Genomic DNA, 12,409 nt, shown 5'->3' with positions numbered 1-12,409 from the left:
CTCCTCAGAACAAACCAAATGTAACTTCCAAGGAAGAATGCAGTAAGGCATACTGCTCCAGTGAGCCGAGAAGGCGTGTCCAGATAGGGAGTATCAAGAGTACCTATCAATCAATGCAGCCGGAAGTCTCAAATAAGGCAGAAGAGCTGTTCTGAAGGGAGACACAAACCAGAGAGGCAGCGAGGCCTGCCCAGTGGGCTCCCTAACTGTTGGGAAACTTCCAGAGAATGCTTTTGCCTCCAGCTGCCTCAAAGAACAGCAGAGGCCCATAGGCCCAGAGCTCTCCAGAGCTCTGCTCCCCCACAAGCCTGATGTGCCAACGACATCCAGACAGCTAGAACACGGCTCTAATAGTGAGTTCAAAAGTCTCCTTTGCTGAAACCTAGGGGGCAGCCAGGCCTGAGGAGCCAAGACACTAGCCAAGCCCTGTTGTGGCTAGGAGTAGGGGCCACGTACCAACTGCTGAGAGTCATGCATTCTTACAGCAAGAGTTCTGACTTTTGGGAATGGGAAACAGCCAAGAAACTTTAGAAAGCGCCCCTGGCACAGACACTTTTGAGGCCTGTGACCTGGCCTAGGCATGTGCATTTGGAAAAACAGGCAGGGACGGCGGTCCCCATTAAGTGTCTGAATGTTCTTCCCCTTCGCCACGCATGCTGAGCTGATGGAGGTGGGTCATCTTTCTATCTGTTGTTTCATTGGTTAAGTAATAAAGAAACTGCCTTGGCCCCTTTAATAGGACAGAAAATTAGGTAGGCGGAGTAGAAAGAACAGAATGCTGGGAGAAAGAAGCCGAGTCAGGAGTCGCCATGATTCTCCCACTCCAGACAGACGCAGGTTAAGATCTTTCCTGGTAAGCCAGCTCATGGTACTACACAGAATATTAGAAATGGGTTAGATCAATATGTAAGAGCTAGCCAATAAGAGGCTGGAACTAATGGGCCAGGCAGTGATTAAAAGAATACAGTTTCCGTTTAATTATTTCGGGGCATAAGCTCGCCATGCGGGCGGCTGGGTGCTGGGGACGCAGCCCCGCCGCAAATATTACAACACTGAGCAAGCACCTCTGGTCCTTCCATCTAGAGGTTCAGTGCTGTGCTGAGCAGAGATGGCGGGAGAAGCATCCCAGGGCTGGGCGGCCCATTAGCACTTCTGTTCAATATTTGCCACCCCTCCCTGCTACAGTCTTATTGGATGTGGGCAGGTGACCATCTCCATATAGAGGGGGCACAAGGGAAGCCCAGGACATGGAGCCAGGGACGACAACGCTGAGGTTTGGAGGAGTCAGTCCCAAGCACTACACATTCCCCACACCTCCACCTGCTTCTACCCTCTCTGCTCGCCTGGCTCTCTCCGGAAAGACAGGGTGCCTGTCTGGATGATCACAATGCTCCCCGCTAGCCAACCACTTGCCCACCCCAAGCTCTTAAGAAAAGTGACAGCTGTTGATGTCCTCACTTGGGAGCTGTTTCATGAGGGAGAAAGAATCTACAGCACCCCAACTCTTTTGCCATATGAATTCACCAATAGCAATGGGCTGGAGCCTCCCTGGGGAGCCAGGGGCTCCTCTGAACAGGAGGCACTGCTTCCTACAGCCCTGTTAGCATATGCACCCCTCAAAAAAAGAGGGCTCTGCAGATTGGCCGCTCACAGGCCCCATCAGATGGGATGTGCAGGGTGGGTGGGGTAGGGAAAGGGCTCATCCTCCTGTCACCTAGCAGCTGGCGAGAGATAATGGTTAACCTGGGACCAAGTGCCGCGGTATCTTGGCATTCTTTTTTTTTTTTTTTTTGATTTTTTAAGACAGAGTTTCTCCATAGCTTTTTTGGTTCCTGTCCTGGAACTAGCTCTTGTAGACCAGGCTGGCCTCGAACTCACAGAGATCCGCCTGCCTCTGCCTCCCGAGTGCTGGGATTAAAAGCGTGCACCACCACCGCCCGGCTATCTTGGCATTCTTGATGTGAGTGATGTCCATGCTATATGAAACTTGACTGCATTTGGGGCTAGGCATATTTTCTAACAAGGGCTTATGGGTAGAGATTTTTTTTTTTAAGCCAGAGTGATCTGAGCTCAGAATTATGGTTCGCCTTCTCACTAAGTATGTAACTTTGGGTAAGCTTTCTTTTGAGATTTGGTTTCCCTATCTATCAAAAGGGGACACTAATAACACTTAAGACACAGGGCTGTTGTGCAGATAATGAGATAACTGTGTAAAGGGGATAGAACAGCTCTGACTATGCAGCAAGTGCCCCATGTGACAAGAATTTGAAAATGCAAAAAAAAGAAAAAAAAAAAGAATTTGAAAATGCAGGTAGTGTTCGTTCTCTCTCTCTCTCTGTCTTGGTCTCTCTGTCTCTGTCTCTGTGTGTGTGTGTGTGTGTGTGGTTGATAGCTTGTGTCTTCCTCTGTCATTCTCCACCTTATTGTTCAATAGAGTCTTCTATTTAACCTGGAGTTCACTGTTTCAGCAAGACTGGCCCACGAGCCAGAAGGAACCACCTGTGCTGAGATTACGCAATATGCCTCAGTGCCTGGCTTTTCCTGGATGCTAGGACTCAGCATCCCCACACTTGCACAGCAAACATTTTACCGATCGAGTCATCTCCCCACTGCCTTAAAATACAGCTGTAATTCTTTCTAAGTGGTCAAGTCCCTGGAGCAGGAGTCAGCAGATGATGCCCTTAGTCCGACTCTTGGAAAAGGAGAGACCCAAGCAACCTTGTGATACTGAGCCAGGTCAAAGCTGTGTAACTGACTCCTCCACGGCATCCTCATGTTTTGGGGTGAAAGATGGGAGTGTGCCTGGATCTTTTAAATAGACATGCTCTGTATTCAAGATCAGCTACCATAGTAAACTAGAATTATCACTACAGAAGTGACACCCAAGGCTCAGAGGCATCAAATCACTTTCTCAGGGTCACAGAGCCAGTGAGCAGCAGCTGGTGCTCATACAATAGCTAAAACAACAGTAAATTATGTTGCCACAGGTACCGCCATGAGCCCTCCACAATCTTCCACATATCCCAGGAGAAGAGGGACCATGATTATTTCCCACAGAGATGAGAATATCTAAGGTCTGGATGGTCACACGTGTAAGTAGTTATGCTGGCCAGGAACTGAGGGAAGTAGGCTCCAGCAGCCTTGTTCTGTTTCTTATACTACTTAGACCTTGGGAAGCCCTGGATGTGCTCACCAGACTATTCTGCTTCTATGAAGGAAAACTGGCTCTTGAGGCACCTAAGACAACCATGTGGGAGCAAAATCTGCACTGGATTAAAGTCAGGGATGTTGGTCTACGACCTTAAGTGGATTCCTTTCCCTCTTTGGATGTCAGCTGGCTCAAGTATGAAAGAATCAGTTTGGACTGTAACTCTGCATTGAAACATACAACCCTGACCGTATATGGTTCTCTTAACCAGGCCATCCTCCTTCCTGGGGAAGACCATGAAGGTCCGAAGAATGTGGGCCGAGGCTGCTGACAGCCTCTTCCCGGCCAGCCCTGGCCCTTCTGTGGCTGGGCACATGAGAGCTGCACACAAGAGGAGCTGCTGGGGAGATCCTGGGCAATGTACCAGGCCTTTGGTTTTTCCCCTTTGGCAGAGAGAAGGAAGTTAGTTGCCTCTGTGGGTTGCTTTGAGGTCATAAAAATGGTCATAAAGCATTTTCCCAGATTCAAAGTCCAGGTTTGCAAAATGCTGTTGAACTCAGCCATGAGAAGAGTAATCAGAGAAGAAGTCGGGGCTTTGCGAGATTCCCAGAAAGTAGTCTGAGAATGTAAAGAATCTTCATGACTTCTCCATGCTTCATACAGCCGAGGCTCTGCTCCAGGGAGGGGCGGGGAGGCTCCAGAGCTACTGCAATGTTCAGAACAGTGCCATGGTGCTCAGGCAGTTATAGGCTGTCCTGTCCAACCAATTCCTCATCTCACCATTGGACAGTCCATACTCAGCATGAAATTATTGTCTTGAATCAGGACCTGACAGATTAGTTGCTAAGATGAAACCGGGTTCACTTCTCTTATACCAATTTGCATGATTCTCTTTGATTGGATTCTAGTCCATGCTCATCTGATATTCACAAAGGACCAGACAGGAAGCCATCTTAGGCCATCCAGCTACTTCCCCATTGTTGTTGATGTTGGCTTGTTTTTGAGAGAGTCTTGCTCAAACTCACTATGTGATGAACTTCAGATTCTCCTGCCTCCCCTTTTTAGGTGCAGGATTACAGGCATGCGCCATCACACCCAGTTTTATGCACCCTGGGGATGGAACCCAGGGCTTTGTGCATTGCTAAGAGAACAACCTCATACCAGATCCAGTAACGGTGAAGCTGGCAAACACATCCATGCCTTCCACTTGGGTCTGGGGAAGGGCAGGTCAAACCTCCCTATACCAAAGGTTTGAAAAGGTCAAGGAATGGATCTTGGAATTTTCCTTCCTTGCTTGCTTGCTTTTTATCTTTTTGTTTTCTGAGACAGGGTTTCTCTGTGTAGCCTTGGCTGTCCTGGAACTCACTCTGTAGACCAGGCTGGCTTCAAACTCAGAGATTAAACTGCCTCTATCTCCTGAGTGCTGGGACTGAAGGTGTGCACCATGACATCCAGCTGACCTTGGAATTTCAAGGACTGAACATACTTTTTCTTTTTATTTGAGACAGTATCTCATGTAGCCCAGGTTACCCTTGAACTCCTGATCTTTACGCCTTCACCTCCCAAAAGCTGAGATGATAGAATTGCCACCAAATACATCACAAAAGGCAGATACGAGGGGCACCACTGGATATCCAGGGCTTGTCTGTCAAACAGATGTCAATCATGGCATGGGCTGAGAAACCCTGGCTTGCAGGAGTAGAAAGAGCAGAGGTGGGAGGTGGGGGACTCGTGGGGGCATCATTTAGCACTCCATCTGGAGCACATTACCCTTGAAATAGTCACGCTAAACTATCCTTGGCACCACATTGCTTGGAATGGAGCAAGTAAATGTCAGGGCTGGCTGGCATGTAGACTCTCTAAGGAGAGAGTCGGCCCTTTTTCTCGGAGCCAGGAATACCTGGGGCACATGGGTTGCTCTCCTGCTCGCTCTACAAGATTTCATAAAATTATGAAAATTCGTGCCTTTATGCTGGCCATTCACCCCACCCGTGTCTTCCCTCTCTAAAGTCCACCTGCCTCCAGCCCGCCTTCAAGTCCTAGTTTTGGGAAGTTTTCCTAAAGGTCCCTTAGCCTGCAGACAAGCTGAATTTTATAGAACTTTTTATAAATAAAAAAAAAAAATACTGTTTTTAATTATAGGTGTGTGGGTGCGTGCGTGCGCAGGCACACAGACCCCACAGAGGTCCGAGGTTGACACTGAGCCTCCACTGACCTGAAGTTACAGGTGCTTGTGGGCCACCTGACTTGGATGCTAAGAACTGAGCCTGAGTCCTTTACCGCCGAGCCATTCCCAGGGCCCTCTTAGCTATACCATCTGCTGAGCACCCACTGCTGACTCCCCGTGAGAAAAGGACTCAGTTAATCTTCCAGTGTTCCCACAAGAGACTCTGAAGTCCAGACAAATTGTCATTTGTCCAAGATCGTGATGATCTGGACCAAGTTACTCTGCTGCTGATGTCAGCGCATCACAGAGGGGACTCCCTCCCTTCTCCAGCCTCAATTTCATCAGTTGCCTCAGGGGGTTTTCTATGTCCTGCTAAGAAGCCAGTCATCCATCTGGCATGCTGTTTACACACACACACACACACACACACACACACACACACACACGGCAGCTCCCAGTTCATGCTGGGTAGTTTGTCGAAGAACGTTCTCTCCCCATGAGTTTGCATGCCCCAGTTTCTCTGCAGAAAGCTTGGTGGTGAGGAACCATGTTGGAAAGAAATGGAACTTTTCCCCTTTGCCCTCTGTCCCAAGTTCCCACTTAGGTTCCCATGAAAATCCCTCTCTACTCATTTATCTGACTTTTTTTTTTCCATCACCAGGTCCCTCTTCCCACAAGCAGAGTTGTCACTAATCCGACTTGGCAGAGGTCAGTGTAGCAAACCCTCTGTGTGTCCACAGGTTCCTAATCTGCAATTCAACCAACAACAGATCAAAAATCTTTTTTAAAAACTGCACATCAGAGCCGGACAGAGGTGGCGCACGCCTTTAATCCCAGTACTCGGGAGGCAGAGGCAGGTGGATCTCTGTGAGTTCGAGGCCAGCTTGGTCTAGAAGAGCTAGTTCCAGGACAGGAACCAAAAAGCTACAGAGAAACCCTGTCTCGAAAATCAAAACAAAACAAAACAAAAACAAAACTGCACATCTGCTGAATGTGTCCAGTCCTAAACAATGCGTGTAATAACTAATTACATGCAATTTCCATTGTATTAAGTTCTGTAAACGATACAATAGAGATGAATTGGAGAACACAGGAAGGTGTGCGTAGGACATATGAACACGCGCCATTTGACATAGGTGCCTGAGCATCACAGATTGTGTTACTGGCAGGAGTCTGGGTACCAGTTCTACCTGGATACCAATGGATACCTTGGGACCCCAGGTCACCAGTAGGTAGTTTTGCTGTGTTTAAAGCCAAGCATGAGGCTCCGTGAAGCTCCTTCTACTCTCAGGAGAGGCACCTCTGACCCTCTTCCTCCTCATTCCAAGTCTCCACCTCAGAGCCTGGGGTGAGAGAGACAAGTTAGGCTGACCCTGTGGACTAAAGCAGGGTAGATAAGAAGGCAGCTTGCTTTTGGAGTCAGTCAGGTTTTTTGCAATTTATCAAACTTCCTGGAGCTGGGGAGCTAAAAGGGCAGCTTAGTGAAGGCCATGGGTTTTTGTCTCCAGGACAAGAGGAGGGATGAGGGCACAGGCGTTGCTTACGTTGATTCGCATTCCCCTTGTACCATTTGGACCACAGTGTAGATAAATATTCAACAGAACTTGAAAAATGCTATGAATAACTTCCAACGTGGTACTGCCAAAACCAATCCATCATGTCTAACTGGCTACTCTCTGTGCAACTCCCTCTTGCCTTACGGATCTCCCAGGACTGCAGGACACATTTCCCAGGCTAAAAGCCTCTGGACTCTTTAAACTTTCCTTGTCTCTGCTTGCCGCTGGCAACCCTGCCTGGGAGTCTACAGAGAGTCACGCTCACCACAGGATACCTTTCCTTCAATGCCAGCATCCAGCTCACACTTACTAGAGAAGCCCTTCACGGCACAAACGCAGCCGACATCTTCATCAACTTCCTATTTCCTGGACCGGACACAGAATCTGGTGCGTGTAAATCATGTAAGCTCCAGGACAACCAGAAATCCACCACCCCAATGGACAGTATGATGCCACAGAAATTCAAGGAGGCTCAACCCATCTTCCAAATGTGGCCTCAAGTATCAGAATTAAAAGTCTTCATCAGATCCATCCTGCCATCATATACAACAGGTGAATTAACTCCATGTCCATTAAGTTGAGACCCAGAACGCACTGGCTCCCTCCTGGGAACACACAGTAAAGCCTAGAAGTAATAGGGTCTTGTGATAACTTGATTCTGATGTAAAGCATCTGATGACGACTTGCCCCCGTCTCAGTCCAGGACCACATTTTCCAAGGAGGGTAGGTGTGGTAAGAAGCATGCAGGGGACATACGAGGTGGCAGCCAAATAATGGCAGGTGCCAGGTAGATGTCTACATTCTCCATTTTCCCCAGACCCAGTGTGCTGAGGTTCACCATGCCAGAAGATTCCTGGGGCTGCCCCCAAACATCTAGGACATACCATGTCATTGCAGAACCCTGGAAACACTTAATCAGTGTTGATTATGGAGTGAACCTCTGCAGGGCTGGGAGCCAGCTACAGCCGGGACCAAGAGTAAGTTCAGAGCCACAAGAGACTCCACCAGCTACCCCATGGAGTTATTCTTTTTATTATGCTTACAATAAGAAACCCTGGATTGCATGCGATCACTCTGCATGCTGCTGAAAAACACAAATGACGACTAAGTTTTGGGCATGTAGCAAGTGCTGGGTGGCTTCTAGGGAATGAAAGGATGGCATCTCTGTGGGTGCCATTGATTCTGATGAAACCGGCTTGGTGATTGGCTCTGGATCTCAGCCCATGACCATACTCTCCAAGGAAGGTAAGCATTAGCTCTTCTATGTCTACGCATGTGCTTAGGGTGCAAATGACACAGTCAAAAGCAGGGCATGTGTGAGATGACATTCTTTATCCACAACCATTCCCATATAGATCCAGTCAGCAGGACTTGGCAGTTTAATTTTTATTTTACGTGTATAGGTGTTTTGCTTATATGTTTGGCTCTGCTATATGCTTGCCTGGTGTGTCAGATCCCTTGGGACTGGAGTTACAAGTGGTTGTATACTACCATGTGGGTGCTGGGACTCAAGCCCGTGTCATCTGGAAGAGTAGCCAGTGCTCTTAACCACTGAGCTATCTCTCTAGTCCCAGGACTTTGCAGTTTAAATGTCATGGAATGGAACCACAGACAGTCTTTGTCAAGTGCCTTTTAGGAATTTAAGTCAATCAGATACAGATTCTCACATGGCTATAATATACACAACTTCTGGAAATAGGGGACAGTGTTAGGTTTCATACTGTAATTTCCCACATTCATTCTTTGCCCTCTTTGGCTAGTTTGCTGTCCACACAGGCCCACAAACAGCGCTCTCCTTCCCACGCATAAGGTGGCTGCTCATCCATCCATTACAGAGAGGGGAGCATCTTGCATAAAAGGATAAAAGGGCGGGGAGCAAGTAGCACAAACTCAGGAAGCATGATCTAAAAACAGGCCTGTCTGTCGAGTTTCCCTGAGTCCGAAAACTATGCATTCAAATGATAGCCCCCTTAGACCAAAATATGGCTCAAGCTCGAATAATACGCAGTCTGAGAGGCAGTAGGTCAGCTTCTAAGACTTGAAAACTGCCTTGTCTATAGCTCCCCACTCTCCCAGTGCAGCGGCCAGGTTAGGCACTACTTGGTAGAGAGAACGTCTACTACCACAGTTTGCACTTTTGAAAAAATGATGCAATAAACTCAGTTGGTTTAATTTCCAAACATGAACTCATTGCTATCTCAGGAAATATCACTTTACTCTTTAGATTAAATGCTATCCCAAGTCCAGGAGGCATTCAACAGCAAGAAAGTAATGTACTTTAACTGGCTTCCCCAGACTCGAATTTCACCTAAACAAGTTTTATACAAAGATTAGCCAAGAACCAGGTAATGGGATACCACAGGGTTACGTCATCTGCGGCCCATTTCCAAAGAAGCATGGCTTTTCCAGGCGCGATTCTAAGCGCTGGCTCTTCTTTTTGCACCTCTCGGAGGGTGAGTAATGGCAGGTGCGTGGAGGGTGGTCATAAACAAGAGGCCCTGGGCTGGCCCCTCTCTGAAGTGTGTGGCTGGGGCTCCTTGTTGCAGGGCCGCTTCCTGACAGTAATGACATTCCAGGACTCTGAGTCCTGGACTCTACTCTCCATTCTGGCTGTGGAAACGGGAGAATTGCCTGGACTAGGGTGATCAGCAGAAACAAGACAGCCCCTGCCTCAATAGGTAGGAGAGAACGGACACCCCAAAGTTGTCCTCTGATCTGCACACACTTGCATACACATCATATATAAGAATAGCACGAGTCCAGAAGACCTCTGCTGGCTATGTCAGCTGGGATGAATAGCTCCTGTCTGGAAGCAGCGCAGACCAACAGAGACAGTTAAAACAATCCACAGAAGGCCTTGAATGCCACGGGCAAGCAAGGTGTCATCCCCAACAAGCTCAGCTGCACCGACGATTTTTGACTGGGGATGGCACTTCTGTCTGTTATGTTCAGAACACTGAAACTTCACCTGGGTAACAACACCATCTGTGTCTCACCCCCCAGTGTTACAACAGGATGGAGTTAGCAGTTTCAGGAGCAAGGACAAGTCTCTCCTACCTCCCAGGCTTTCCAAGTATCTCCAGTACACCTCTCTAGTTATCCTGCTTAAGCAGACCAGTATCACCTCCTCCTGACTCCCATCCCACAGCATCCTGGGTAGCTAACCCACATTATCTTATCCTAACTCCCATCCCACAGCATCCTGGGTAGCAGATCCATATCACCTCATCCTGACTCCCACCCCACAGCATCCTGGGTAGCTAACCCACATTATCTTATCCTAACTCCCATCCCACAGCATCCTGGGTAGCAGATCCACATCACCTCATCCTGACCCCCACCCCACAGCATCCTGGGTAGTAGACGCATATCACCCCACAGCATCCTGGGTAGCTGGCTGGGCGCTCTGACTGTCTCACCGTTTCTCAGCCTGTAACCCTTTTCACATCACAGCCAGCACATCTGCAATGACACGTAAATCCCAAGTGCAACCTTTGGGAAGAGCCCTGGGCTGGTGACCAGCTGGGATGACAGCAGCCTACATGTCCTAGATAGATTAGAGACCCTAAAGAGAAGCTTAGTTAGCCACATGTCTTCTGGGTAGGTGGCATTATATAGTAGAGGTCAGAAATAGAAACCAAAAAAATGTTTTGTACTAACTCCATACCAAAACAATTATGTCAATAATGCAGGCACAGCTGGGTCACCAGAGGGACTAATTATAAATCTCTATGCCTCTATTTACACAAAAATGAAGGAAAATGTGTAACCACCCCAAACGTCATGCAAAGAAGTTACTTGCTAATTTCAGAGATTTTGTTTTCTTCTTCTATATTCCAGTCCTTACCACCCCAGTAATTAACCAAAGCTAAACCTTCTGCACATGCGTCGGTTTCTAGGCTGAAACAAATATCAAGGCTTATTACGCACAGTAGAGATTCATATGGAAGCATTCCTGTCTACTCCAACCTGGCTTCTTGAAGAAAGGGTGGAATGTCTTGCCTGTAAGCATTAATGGACTAACAGAAAACAGATAGAGTTCAGTAGCCAGCAGATGGAAAAGTCTACGTCAGTTACAATTAGTGGAAAGCAGAGAAAAACCTTACATTGCCCAAGAGCAGAAAATAACTGATATTTCCCTGGGAAAGAAGGGTACAACTTCAAATGAGAGCCAGTGAGCTTTACTGTGAAAGATGTAGTTGATGGGATGAGAAACAGCCTACTCAGGTAGTGGTGGGGAAGAGCTCACTGCAGCAGGGTTGGGTGTGTTAGTGTCGCGGTTGTAATCACGTCGCTGTGCATACACATGTCAAAACCATAACATCGAACACCTTCAATATTCCTTTCTTTCCTTATCTGGAAATTATATTTCAAGCTGGAAAAGGAAAACACCAAAGAGGCACTCGTGTTGCTAGTGCAGGGTGTACGTGTGGGGGTAGATGTGCCTGCCTGTACATGCAGGTTAGCTGCTCAGCAAGCCTCTGGAATTGGCCTATGTCCACCTGCCCAGTGGTATGGTTACAGGCACAGGCCACCACACTTAGGGTTTTCGTGAATACAGGGGTTGTAATCTCAGGTCTTCACGCTCGCTCAGCATCACCTTATCCATTGACCCCGCCACCCCCAAGACGCACCCTCATCTGTGGGGGTTGATATTAAAAATATGTAAGGCTTCACAGGTTTGAGTGTCCTTCTTGCGTAGGGGCCATGCTAATCTTCTCTGTATCATTCCAACTTTAGTCTATGTGCTGCCGAAGTGAGCATGCACATGAGTGTTGTGGAGATAGCACCCGGAGGACCAGAGCAGGCTCTGCAATACTGTTGCTTCCTGGCCTTTGAATCTGAGCAGAACAAATATAGGAGGGCAAACAGGGTCCCACAGCCCCTGATCCCTTCTAATATCTCTATTGACCTCACTGAGGTCAGGTTGTGTGTGTGTGGGGGGGAGGGCAGACTGACCAATGCCTCTGGGGAAAGGTCAAAGGTTAGTGGCATATTCAACATCATTATTTTTCATTATTCCCCATTCAGAGCTACTTTTTCCATCATTTTGTGTAAGTGTTTTTTTTTTTTTGTTTTTTTTTCCAGATTACTCGCTCACCCTGACTTTCTTCTGCATCTTGTTCCCACATCCTTCAGAGTAAAGGAGGACAATAGGTCAGAGTAGCTCACAAAGAGGCCCACAAAGAGAAACACCGCAGAGGGCACAGTCAGGTCACACACTCTTGCAGCTCTATCTGTGCCTCAGCCCTGCTGGTCTCTAGGAGGCACACAAGTCACTGAAGTTAGCAGAGTGATGCCTGGTCATTGTCACCAGAAAACCAGAGGCGAGTCACTGAGCTCGGAGCCTCCTTTTCCTCACCTGGTCAAGTAGGGGCTGTTATCAAACAGTTTCTGGTTGGCAGAGTTGTGGGAAGATGAAACAGAATCCATGTAATCTGCAAACTGAAGTCTCCCTACTCACAGGCTACTAAGATTATTTTAGAAACTCTTTTTATCTCTTCTTGACCACAAATGTATGGTCACTGTATAAGATTT

General features: G+C 47.8%; 1 protein-coding gene and 1 non-coding gene across 11 annotated transcripts in view; both read right to left on the bottom strand.

The window, feature by feature from the left end:
* Nav2 (neuron navigator 2) overlaps positions 1-12,409 on the bottom strand; it is a 635,485-nt gene that overhangs the window by 279,311 nt on the left and 343,765 nt on the right. The window lies entirely within an intron of this gene.
* Positions 11,529-11,635, bottom strand: LOC130865607 (U6 spliceosomal RNA). The gene has a single exon (XR_009056160.1). It is a non-coding gene; the product is annotated as a U6 spliceosomal RNA (small nuclear RNA).

The sequence above is a fragment of the Chionomys nivalis genome, chromosome 23 (genome assembly GCF_950005125.1).
Source record: "Chionomys nivalis chromosome 23, mChiNiv1.1, whole genome shotgun sequence".
NCBI lineage: Eukaryota > Metazoa > Chordata > Mammalia > Rodentia > Cricetidae > Chionomys > Chionomys nivalis.
Note: the sequence above shows the minus strand (reverse complement) of the source record. Positions and strands in the feature narration are given on the sequence as shown.